Below are 9,794 nucleotides of genomic sequence, written 5' to 3'. Positions count from 1 at the left end.
CTTGCCTTATTTTTAGCTTAGTTCAGTTTTTCAATCCAGGAGATTAAGGTGGCTTGCCTTGGTGAGGGCTGCATTTCAGATTTCAGGGAGACACCTTTCTAAGCTCTCTGCATGTGTCCCAGACCTCCAAGCAGGCTGAGATGGGCTGGTTACTGCTGGTGTCTGAAGATCCCCTAGTGGCCAGCGCAAGATGGGTGATGGACAAACAGGTCATTCATTCATTGAACACATTTATTAAGCACCAATCTGGCCCAGGTTGTTCTAGGGAAACAGCAGGGAACATGACAGAGTCTCCTGGGAGGTGAGGGTGTGAGTCAGGGGAGGCCTGTTCAAGAAAGTGACATTTGAGCCAAGACCTAAAGGAGATGGAGCCAGCTATGCAAATATCTGGGGGCAAATTGTTCCAAGCCAAGGGAACAGCAAGTGCAAAGGTCCTGAGGCAGGAACATGCTTGCCATGTCCAGGAACAGCACGTTGGCCAGTGAGACATGAAGTAGGTGAGAGAGGGGGAGATGAGAGGTGAGATCAGAGAGGGAGGGAGCGGGGCAGATAGGGTAGGGTCTTGAAAGGATATAGAGGGTTTTGGTTTTTACTTAAAATGAACTGAGAAATCTCTTCTCTCTAAGGTTTGTTTGTGGTTTTTTTCGGCCATGCTGCACAGCATGCGGGATCTTAGTTCCCCGACCAGGGATCGAACCCATGCCCTTTGCAGTGGAAGCACAGAGCCCTAACCACTGGACCGCCAGGGAATTCCCTTTTAATTTTTGTTTTTGGCCGCACTGAGCAGCTTGCAGGATCCTAGTTCCCCGACCAAGGATCAAACCCGCGCCCTCAGTAGTGAAAGCATGGAGTCCTAACCACTGGACTGCCGGGGAATTCTAAGGTTTTGAATAGAGGAATTACATAACCTGATTTATATTTAAGAAAATAATTTTATTTTTAATAGGTAGGACATTCACATGCTTTGAAAGTAAAAAAATATATATATTCATATAATATAATGGAATCATATAATATAATGGAATCATACAATATGTGGCCTTTTTTGGTCTTTTTTCACTGCATAATTTTTTCAAGGTTCATTCATTTTGTAGGACTTCATTCCTTTTTATGGCCATCAACGTTCCATTGGATGAATAGTCTTCATTTTGTTTACACATTCAGTTGATGAACATTTGGGTTGTTTCCACCTTTGGCTGTTATAATAAATAGTGCTGCCATGAACATTCATGTACAGATTTTTGTGTGGACATATGTTTTTATTTCTCTTGGGTATATGCCTAGAAGTGGAATTGCTGGGTCAAATGGTAACTTTAACTTTTTGAGGAATGCCAAACTGTTCTCCATGGCAGGTGTACTAGTCTACATCCCCACCAGCAATGTGTGAGTGGTCCAGTTGTTCTACCTCCTCGCCAACATTTGTTATTTTCTGTTTTTGGTTGTAACCATCCTAATGGATATGAACTGGTATCTCACTGTGGTTTTGATTTACATTTCCCTAATGACTAGTGATGTTGAGCATCTTTTCATGTGCTTATTGGCCATTTGTATATATCTTCGGAGAAATAAATCCAAATTTATTCAAATCCTTTGCCCATTTAACAATTGGGTTGTCTTTTTATTGTTGAATTGTAAAAGTTCTTGATATATTCTGGACACTAGACCCTTATCAGAGACATAGTTTGCAAATATTTTCTCTCATTCTGTTGGTTGTCTTCACTTTCTTGATAGTGTCCTTTGATGCACAAAAATGTTTTTACTTTTGATGAAGTCTAATTTATTTTTTTCTTTGTGCTTTAGGGGGTCATTATTTCCTCATTCATTTTTTATAACTTCATTGTATTCCATTGTGTGGCTGGACCATAATTCATTTAACTAGCTGTTTATTGATGGACACTTGGGTCATTTCCTATCTTTGGATGTTATAGATGGTTTACTTAATGTCATTTTTGCATGTGAAGGTAGATGTGTTGGACTCCTGAAGTGGGGTTGTTTTGACAAATGTTAACTGCTTTTCATTTTGCTAGATATAGATAAACCTATCGGTCGGTAGGTAGCCATTAGAATCATATTCTAATTTATACTCCCACCATCATCTGTGTTCAAGAGTGCCTGTTTCCCACAGTCTTGCCAACAGAGGGTAGCTAATAAAGTAAGTAAAATTAACATTTCGGTCTTTCAGTTATACTCTGCACATTTCAAGTGCTCAATAGTCACATGTGGCTGGTGGGTAATGAATTAGTGCAGATTTAGAACATTTCTACCTTCGCAGAAAGTTCTATTGGGCAATTCTGGTAAAGAATTGTACAGTGACCTTGACTTTATATCTTAATAGGATCCTCGGGCTGCATGTGAGAGGTGGACTCAGAGACCGTCCAGAAGCAGGAGACCAGAGAGGAGGTGACTGCAATAGTCCAGGTAGGAGGGGATGGAGGGTCAGACCAGGGTGATTGTGGAGGTGGGAGAAGTGGTGGATTCTGGTTGCATTTTGAGGGTGGCATGGCCAGGACTTGCTGGTTGATGGCATGTGGGGTGAGGGAGAGAGAAGTCGAGGATGACTCTCAGGTTTCTAGCCTGAACCACTGGAAGGATGGAGGCGCCATTGACTGAGTTGGTGAAGAAGGTGGGAGCAGGTTTGGGGAGCGGGGGAGACCAGGAGTTCTGTTTTGGGCATGCTGCGTGTAAGGTGCAGGTTGGACGTCCCAAGCTGAGATGTCCAATGGCTTCAAGTAGTTTTTCTGGCCTAGAGAATGACATATAATTTTGGTCATCAAGTTAGAGCAAAGTCAGAAGAGAGGGAAGAGGCAGAATTACACACCTAAGATGGGGACAAAGGCCAAGGGCAGCAATAGGCAGTGGAAGGAGCCCGGCCTTTGAAGCTTGGAGTCTCACAGCTGTTTCTGAGCCTCTGTGGGCCTATTTTCCTTCCGTGAAATGGAAAGAACAGCACTGCATAGGCTTGTTGTAAGGTTCACAGTGAGCACAGTGAGAGGTGGGGTACCTGCCAGGCAGGATACCCTGCAGAAACGTTTGTTACACTTGACTATGGGGGCGATGGGGTGAGATCCACACCCTCACCTGACAGTCGAGGCCTTGCTGACTCTCCAGCCTTGTCTCCTGACATCTCACGCTGTCATCCACAGCTGGGCCTTTGCCATCACTGTACCTGCTTCCTGGTGCATGAGCTCCCCAGAGAGTCAGGTGGCTGGCCCCTGACTCTCCTTCAGGTCTCTGTTCTCCAGTTCCTGCTAGCTCTGAGACGCAGGCTGCAAAGCTGCCCGACCTGGACACCCCAAGGTGTCACAGTGTTGGGGGATGGAGCCCCCCATGACTTGCCTCAAATCATGTTGATCAGGATTGCTCCATTCACATATTCACCAAATCTTTACTGAGACCTGCTGTGGGCCGGATGCTGTGTAAGATGCTGGCCATACAGCAGTGGTCCCTACCCTCCCAGTTGCAAGAGAGACAGACAATAAACAGGTAAAAAGATAATCTAATGTCAGGTAGGGACAGGTGATGTGGAGAAATGAAGCAGGGTGAGAGATGGGTGGAGGATGATAGGGAGAGCTTCATTAGGTGGAGGAAAACAGAGGGGGTGATCGGCATGGGGATGAGAACAGTAATACGTGGTCAGCAATAATGACCAGCATCTGTTTGAGCACTTTCTGTGTCATGTCATAACCTCACCGAATCTTCACATCATCCCCAAACAGTTGCTTAAAACCGTGTTGATTATTACTCCTTACAACTCTGTGGATTGGCTAGTGGTTCCACTGCTGGTTTCACCTGGTCTCACTCTTGCAGCTTCATTCAGCTTCCAGCTGTGCTCATTCATACATCCAGCAGTGTGTGCTGGTTGTTGGCTGGGGCATCTCAGTTCTGTTTGTGGCCTCTCATCTTTCAGAAGGCTAGATGGGCTTCTTCACATGGTGTTATCAGGGCAGCATCCAAGAGTGCTAGGGTCAGATGTCTGATAAGTCACTTCGTTCATTTTATTCATCAAAACAAGTAAAAAAGCAGCCTGGAGGCTCCTTGTTCCTCATTGGCTCCCTTGCATCACATGCCCGTTCCCGGACCAGTCACTAGCAGGGGGAAAAGATTCCCTTTAGACCCCTCAGGCCCTTCTAAGGATCTGGGGATGGGGTCACTTTCCTGAGCTAACTGGGCTCCTGGGGGAGGCGTGGACATTTGAACAAAACTGGGGCTAGGTAGGGGCCATTACTAACCACTGTTAATGCTGGGTGGAACTTCTTTCTGGGCATTTTACAGACCCAAATAAAAGCAAAGAGAACCCTTTCTGGGAGATTCTTGGGACTATGACCTGAATGGGTCCCAGCTCCTGGGCACAATCATGCACTTTTTTCTTGGGAGCAGGGGGAATAACAGATGAAAACCATGTTTTAAAAACTAGATGGTGATTTCTAAAAACCCTTTTAAAATAATAATTTCTAAAAAATAATTTCAAATTTACAGAAAAGTTGCAAGAATAGTACAGCAACTTTCCATATATCTCCTTCACTCAGATCCCCCAGTGGTCAACATTTTGCTACATTTGATTTATCATTCTTTTTCTCTGTGTGTGTAATTTTTCGGAACCATTTGAGAGTCAGTTACACAAAAAAAGATACAATGTCCTTTGACTCCTAATTACTTTAGTGTGCATCTCCTAAAAACAAGGACATTCTCTTACATGACCACTGTATAGTTTTCAAAACCAGGAAATTCAATGCTGATACAATGTTATAATATCATTCTTATTCCCCATATTCAAATCCCACTAATTATCCGAATAATAACCTGAAATCCTTATTCTTTTTTTAATAATCTTTTTTTAACTTAATTATTTTTGTTATTAATTAATTTATTTTTGGCTGCGTTGGGTCTTCGTTGCTGTGCGTGGGCTTTCTTTAGTTGCGGCGAGCGGGGGCTACTCTTCATTGTGGTGCGCAGGCTTCTCATTGCTGTGGCTTTTCTTGTTGTAGAGCATGGGCTCTAGGCATGCGGGCTCAGTAGTTGTGGCTCGCAGGCTCAGTAGTTGTGGCTTGTGGGCTCTAGAGTGCAGGCTAAGTAGTTGTGGCACACGGCTTAGTTGCTCCGCGGCATGTGGGGTCTTACTGGACCAGGGCTTGAACCCATGTCCCCTGTATTGGCAGGAGGATTCTTAACCACTGTGCCACCAGGGAAGTCCCTGAAATCTTTATTCTTAAACCAGTGACTACCAAAGTCACGGACCCCTTCCAAAGAGATAAAACGCATGCACCTGTCCGAAGAGAAGAAAATCAATAACATCTATAAATCTGCTTAAAGAATCTGTGCTTATAAACCCTGCCACGGGCTCTGTGCATTGAGAGCAGTGATTCTCAACTGGGAATGATTTTGCCCCCCAGGGGCATTTGGCAATGTCTAGAGGCATTTGTGGTTGTCACAACTGGGGGTGGTGATATGCTACTGGCATCTTGTGGGTAGATGCCAGGAAGGCTGCCAAACATCCTACCAGGCACAGAATAGCCCCCGCCAGCAGAGAATTCTCTGCCCCAAAATGTCAGTAGTGCTGAGGTTGAAAAACTGTGACCTATAAGTAAATTGGGGAGAGACGCCTCCCTCTGTTGCAGTTGGAGCACTCCCTGGATCCACAATTCACCCCAGCGATTCTTTTTCCCCAGCTACCCCGGAAAACCCTGCTCCTATAGGCATAGGGAGGCCCAGCCAAGTCTGTTTACGATGGCTCCAAAGTGGAACCGACCCCCATGCCCAATTAGGAGGAGACTGATAAAATAAAACAGTGTAGTCGTGCTGTGCTCGCAGCGCTTCCTTTGGCTCTGTTTGCTCCTCTGTAAAATGGGGTTGGGGAGATGGGCTTGGAAGGATGCCAAGAATCCTGGGCCCAGCTGCTACTTTATGACTTATGGGCATAACTGCTCTGACTCATGCATGATTGATGCATTGGGATTATGCACAGACATGTCTCTGAGCTTTTATCGACAGAAGGCTGCCCTGGAATGTCTTTCCACTGGAATCGAGGGCAGGGCCTCTGCTGAGTCACCTCTGGCCCTTGGGAGTGTGGCTCAGGGTATGGCTCATTTTAAAAGCAGCTGCCATTTCTTTTCTTTTTTTAAAATTATTTATTTGTTTATTTATTTATTTTTGCCTGCGTTGGGTCTTCATTGCTGTGCACGGGCCTTCTCTAGTTGTAGCGAGCGGGGGCTACTCTTCATTGCAGCACACGGGTTTCTCGTTGTGGTGGCTTCTCTTGTTGTGGAGCACGGGCTCTAGGCATGCGGGCTTCAGTAGTTGTGGCATGCGGGCTCAGTAGTTGTGGCTCGTGAGCTCTAGAGCACAGGCTCAGTAGTTGTGGCACATGGGCTTAGTTGCTCCGCGGCATGTGGGATCTTCCTGGACCAGGGCTCGAACCCGTGTCCCCTACATTGGCAGGCAGATTCTTAACCACTGGACCACCAGGGAAGTCCCTTTTGTCTCCATTTTTTAAATGAGGAAACTGAGGCTCAGAGAGATCATGACACACAGCTGGGAAAGGCAAAATTGGGATTCAAACCCAAGACTAGTCAAATTCCAAAGTTTGTGCTATTTCCAGTCTGCTGCACCTTCTCCCACACATAGTAGGTGCCCAGAAAATGTATGAGCGTCAGAAACTGGACAGTATATTCATTGGTAATAGATCACCGAGTTTTAGAAGAAAATATGATGGCTGCCCAGCTATGTTACCTAATGACTACTGTTCCCAGCCTCCCTTGCAGCAATATAGGACATATGACTAATTCCAGCCAATAGGCTGAGAGTGGAAGTGGCACAAAACATCTGGTTTGTGCCCTTAAAGAAGTTGACTTCTACTTCCTTTTCTCTACTACCCACTGGCAGGAATGTAGATGTGATGGCAATGCTAGAGCAGCCATCTTGGACCATGAGATGGAAACTGCTGGTTGAAGATGGAAGAGCTATAAGACAGAAAAGAGTCTGGGTCCCTGATACCATAAAGCCACCATCCAAGTCTGCTTTCATTCAGATTGATGTGAGAGAGGAAAGTAAACTATTTTCTTGTCTTGTAGGCATTTGTTATTTGAGCCATTCTTACAGCATTGAGCCTGTATCTCACCAATGCACTTGTTAAATGAACAAGTAGGTGATTGAATGACAGAAGGAGTAATCAGATCCAGCCCCACAAATGTGTAAAAAATGCGCAAAGACGGCACTTCAGCCTAGGTGGAAGTATCTTCCAAGTGCATGGAAAAATTCATGGCCAGTGGAGCCAGTTTCAAACCTGGCCTTGTACTAGCTTGCTGTATGCCCCTGGGTAAGCCACGTGCCCTCTCTGGGCCCCACACTCCTGGGTTGTAAACCAGGCTAGCAAGTTCATGGAATCTATGCAATTTAAAGATGTTCATTGCTCTCTGGAATTCCATTTCTAGGAATCCATTCCCAGAGAAATTCGCACCCCATAGCTCATGAACACAGGTGCAAGGATGTAGCTTCAGACTGGTTTGTGGAGCAAAAACTTGGAAATATCCTTAAAGGTGATTGAATAAACTCTGGCAGGTTCATGCTCTGGAGTGCTGGACAGCTGATTGTGGCTATGAGGAATTCTCTGGTGACACCTGCTGGCACAAAATGATACTGCAGCCCAGCTCAGTGAGGAATTGGAATTTCCAGAACAAGAGGTTCAGGGTAGCTGTGAGGGTCATTTGGGAAGCCACAGAGCAGGGAGAGATTTAGAAGGAAGGCCAAGGCAAGGAGATGGGCCTGGGTGTGGAGGTTGAGAATACAGACCTGGGTTCAAATTCCAGCTTCACTATCTACTAGCTGGGTGAGCTTGGGACTTTCTCTGAGGCTTAGTTTCTTTAATAAAATGATGATCCCAGGGCCCTCATCATACAGATGCCTGGTGAGGATTTGACGAGAGCATTCATTTGTTTAATTATTTTTTTTCATTTGATTATTTATTGAACTAACATTAAGCACCTATAATGAATCTCATCGCGGCACTAGGGATACACCAAGACCTGAGTCCTGCCCTCATAGAGTCTCGTTGAGGGAAGACTGTAAAAAAATAAACACACATATAAGATATTTTCAGGTACTGATAACTCTGTAAAGGGAAATAAAGCAGGAGATGGATCTGTGTGGGTGGAGGCACTGTTACAAATAAGGGGCTCGGGGAGCGGGGGCGTCCCTGAGGAGGTTTGAGCAGAGGCTTGAAGAAGAGGCATCTTGTGTATTTAGAAAACATACCAAATGCCAATGGAAGAGCCTGGTCCATAATACATGCTCAATACATGGTGGATCACTGTCTTATGACACAAAGGAAAAGAATTAAAGGGAAGACTGGAATCCATTTCCCAGGGTCTGAGGAAATCACAGAGAGTGAGAGAAGATTTTTTGGGGCCTGACAGGTGAAGAGCCTGGCCCTGAGTTGACCCAGCTCTGGGTGGCCTTGGGCAAATCACTGTCTGGGCCTCCATTTCCTCATTTGGAAAACAGGGCTGATAATGTCCACGTTGTGAGATTGGGGGTTATCATGGGCTGAATTGTGCTCACCCCCTCCAGTCATATGCTGAAGTCTTGGCCCCCAGCATCTCAAAGTGTGACTGTATTTGGAGATGAGTCTTCAAAGCGATGATTAAATTAAAACAAGGTCACTAGGGTGGGTCCTAATCCAATATGACTGGTGTCCTTATAAGAAGAGGGGATTAGGACACACAGATGCACAGAGCAAAGAGGGTATGAGGACACAGGGAGAAGACGGCCATCTCTGAGCTGAGAGAGAGGCCTCGGAAGAAAACAACCCTGCGGACACCTTGATCTCAGACTTCCAGCCTCCAGAACTGTGAGAAAATAAATGTCTGTGGTTTAAGCCCCCCAGTCTGTGGTACTTAGTTATGGCAGCCCTGGAAAACTAACATGGGGTGATGTATGAATACAGACAGGCACACCGGAGGCCCTTAATAGAAGCTGATTTCCTTGGCCAGAACCACATGGAGCCTCTCAGCTGTGCCTGGGTCCTGATTTGGGAATCCCCAGCATCTGTGTAGACCCAGAGTCAGCCTTGGGATTGCTGTGGTTCCTCTGCAGCTTGGTCCACACTGTGCCTGGGATCGGCCCTGCCCTGGGGACTCAGCACACCTAATTTCTGCCCTCCCCTCTGGTTCTTTACTCAGTCAGTCCACAAACTTAGCATGTAGCACTGTGGCCATTCTCTGAATTACGGCATGGCTGTATTAGTGAGGATCCAGTCTGGAAAATGGAGACCACTCTAGGCATTTCAGACAGAAGATGAAATACAAGGAATTGCTTATACAGATGATGGAAGAGCTGAGATGCCAAAAGGGCAGGAGGAGGCACCCCAGGATGAGCTACAGCGGGAGGTCAGAGGGACAGGAGGATGTGGTATCACTAGATCCAAGAAGCCAGGGCTGGAACCATGGTGGGGACTGCCTGGTGGGAACTGGGACCAGGAAGGGAGGTCCTCTTGGGGAGGGACTGGTCCTCCTTGCCCTCAGATGCTTGTTCTGCCCTTCCCTAGTTCTGTTCTGAGTTGCAGAGGGGCTGGCCTCTGCAGGCTGCATTTCCCAGGCTCCAGGTCAGCTGACTTCCATCGGCCAGTGAGAGATCCTGGTGGGAGACTGGAGGTTTGAGGAAGGGAGAAGTATTTTTCCCTGTCTCCTTACACCTTGGGCTGCATCTCCATCAGCAAATGAGTCTTCTCCACGGCTCCAGCTCCCACAGGACAGTCCACTGTGTTTGCCGCTTTGCTGAGTGACCACAGGCCCCGGGCTACT

The sequence above is a fragment of the Aethalodelphis obliquidens genome, unplaced genomic scaffold, assembly GCF_003676395.1.
Source record: "Aethalodelphis obliquidens isolate GAN/ISIS:26980383/991018 unplaced genomic scaffold, ASM367639v1 scaffold57, whole genome shotgun sequence".
In the NCBI taxonomy this organism is placed as follows: domain Eukaryota; kingdom Metazoa; phylum Chordata; class Mammalia; order Artiodactyla; family Delphinidae; genus Aethalodelphis; species Aethalodelphis obliquidens.
This window is presented reverse-complemented; position numbering follows the sequence as displayed.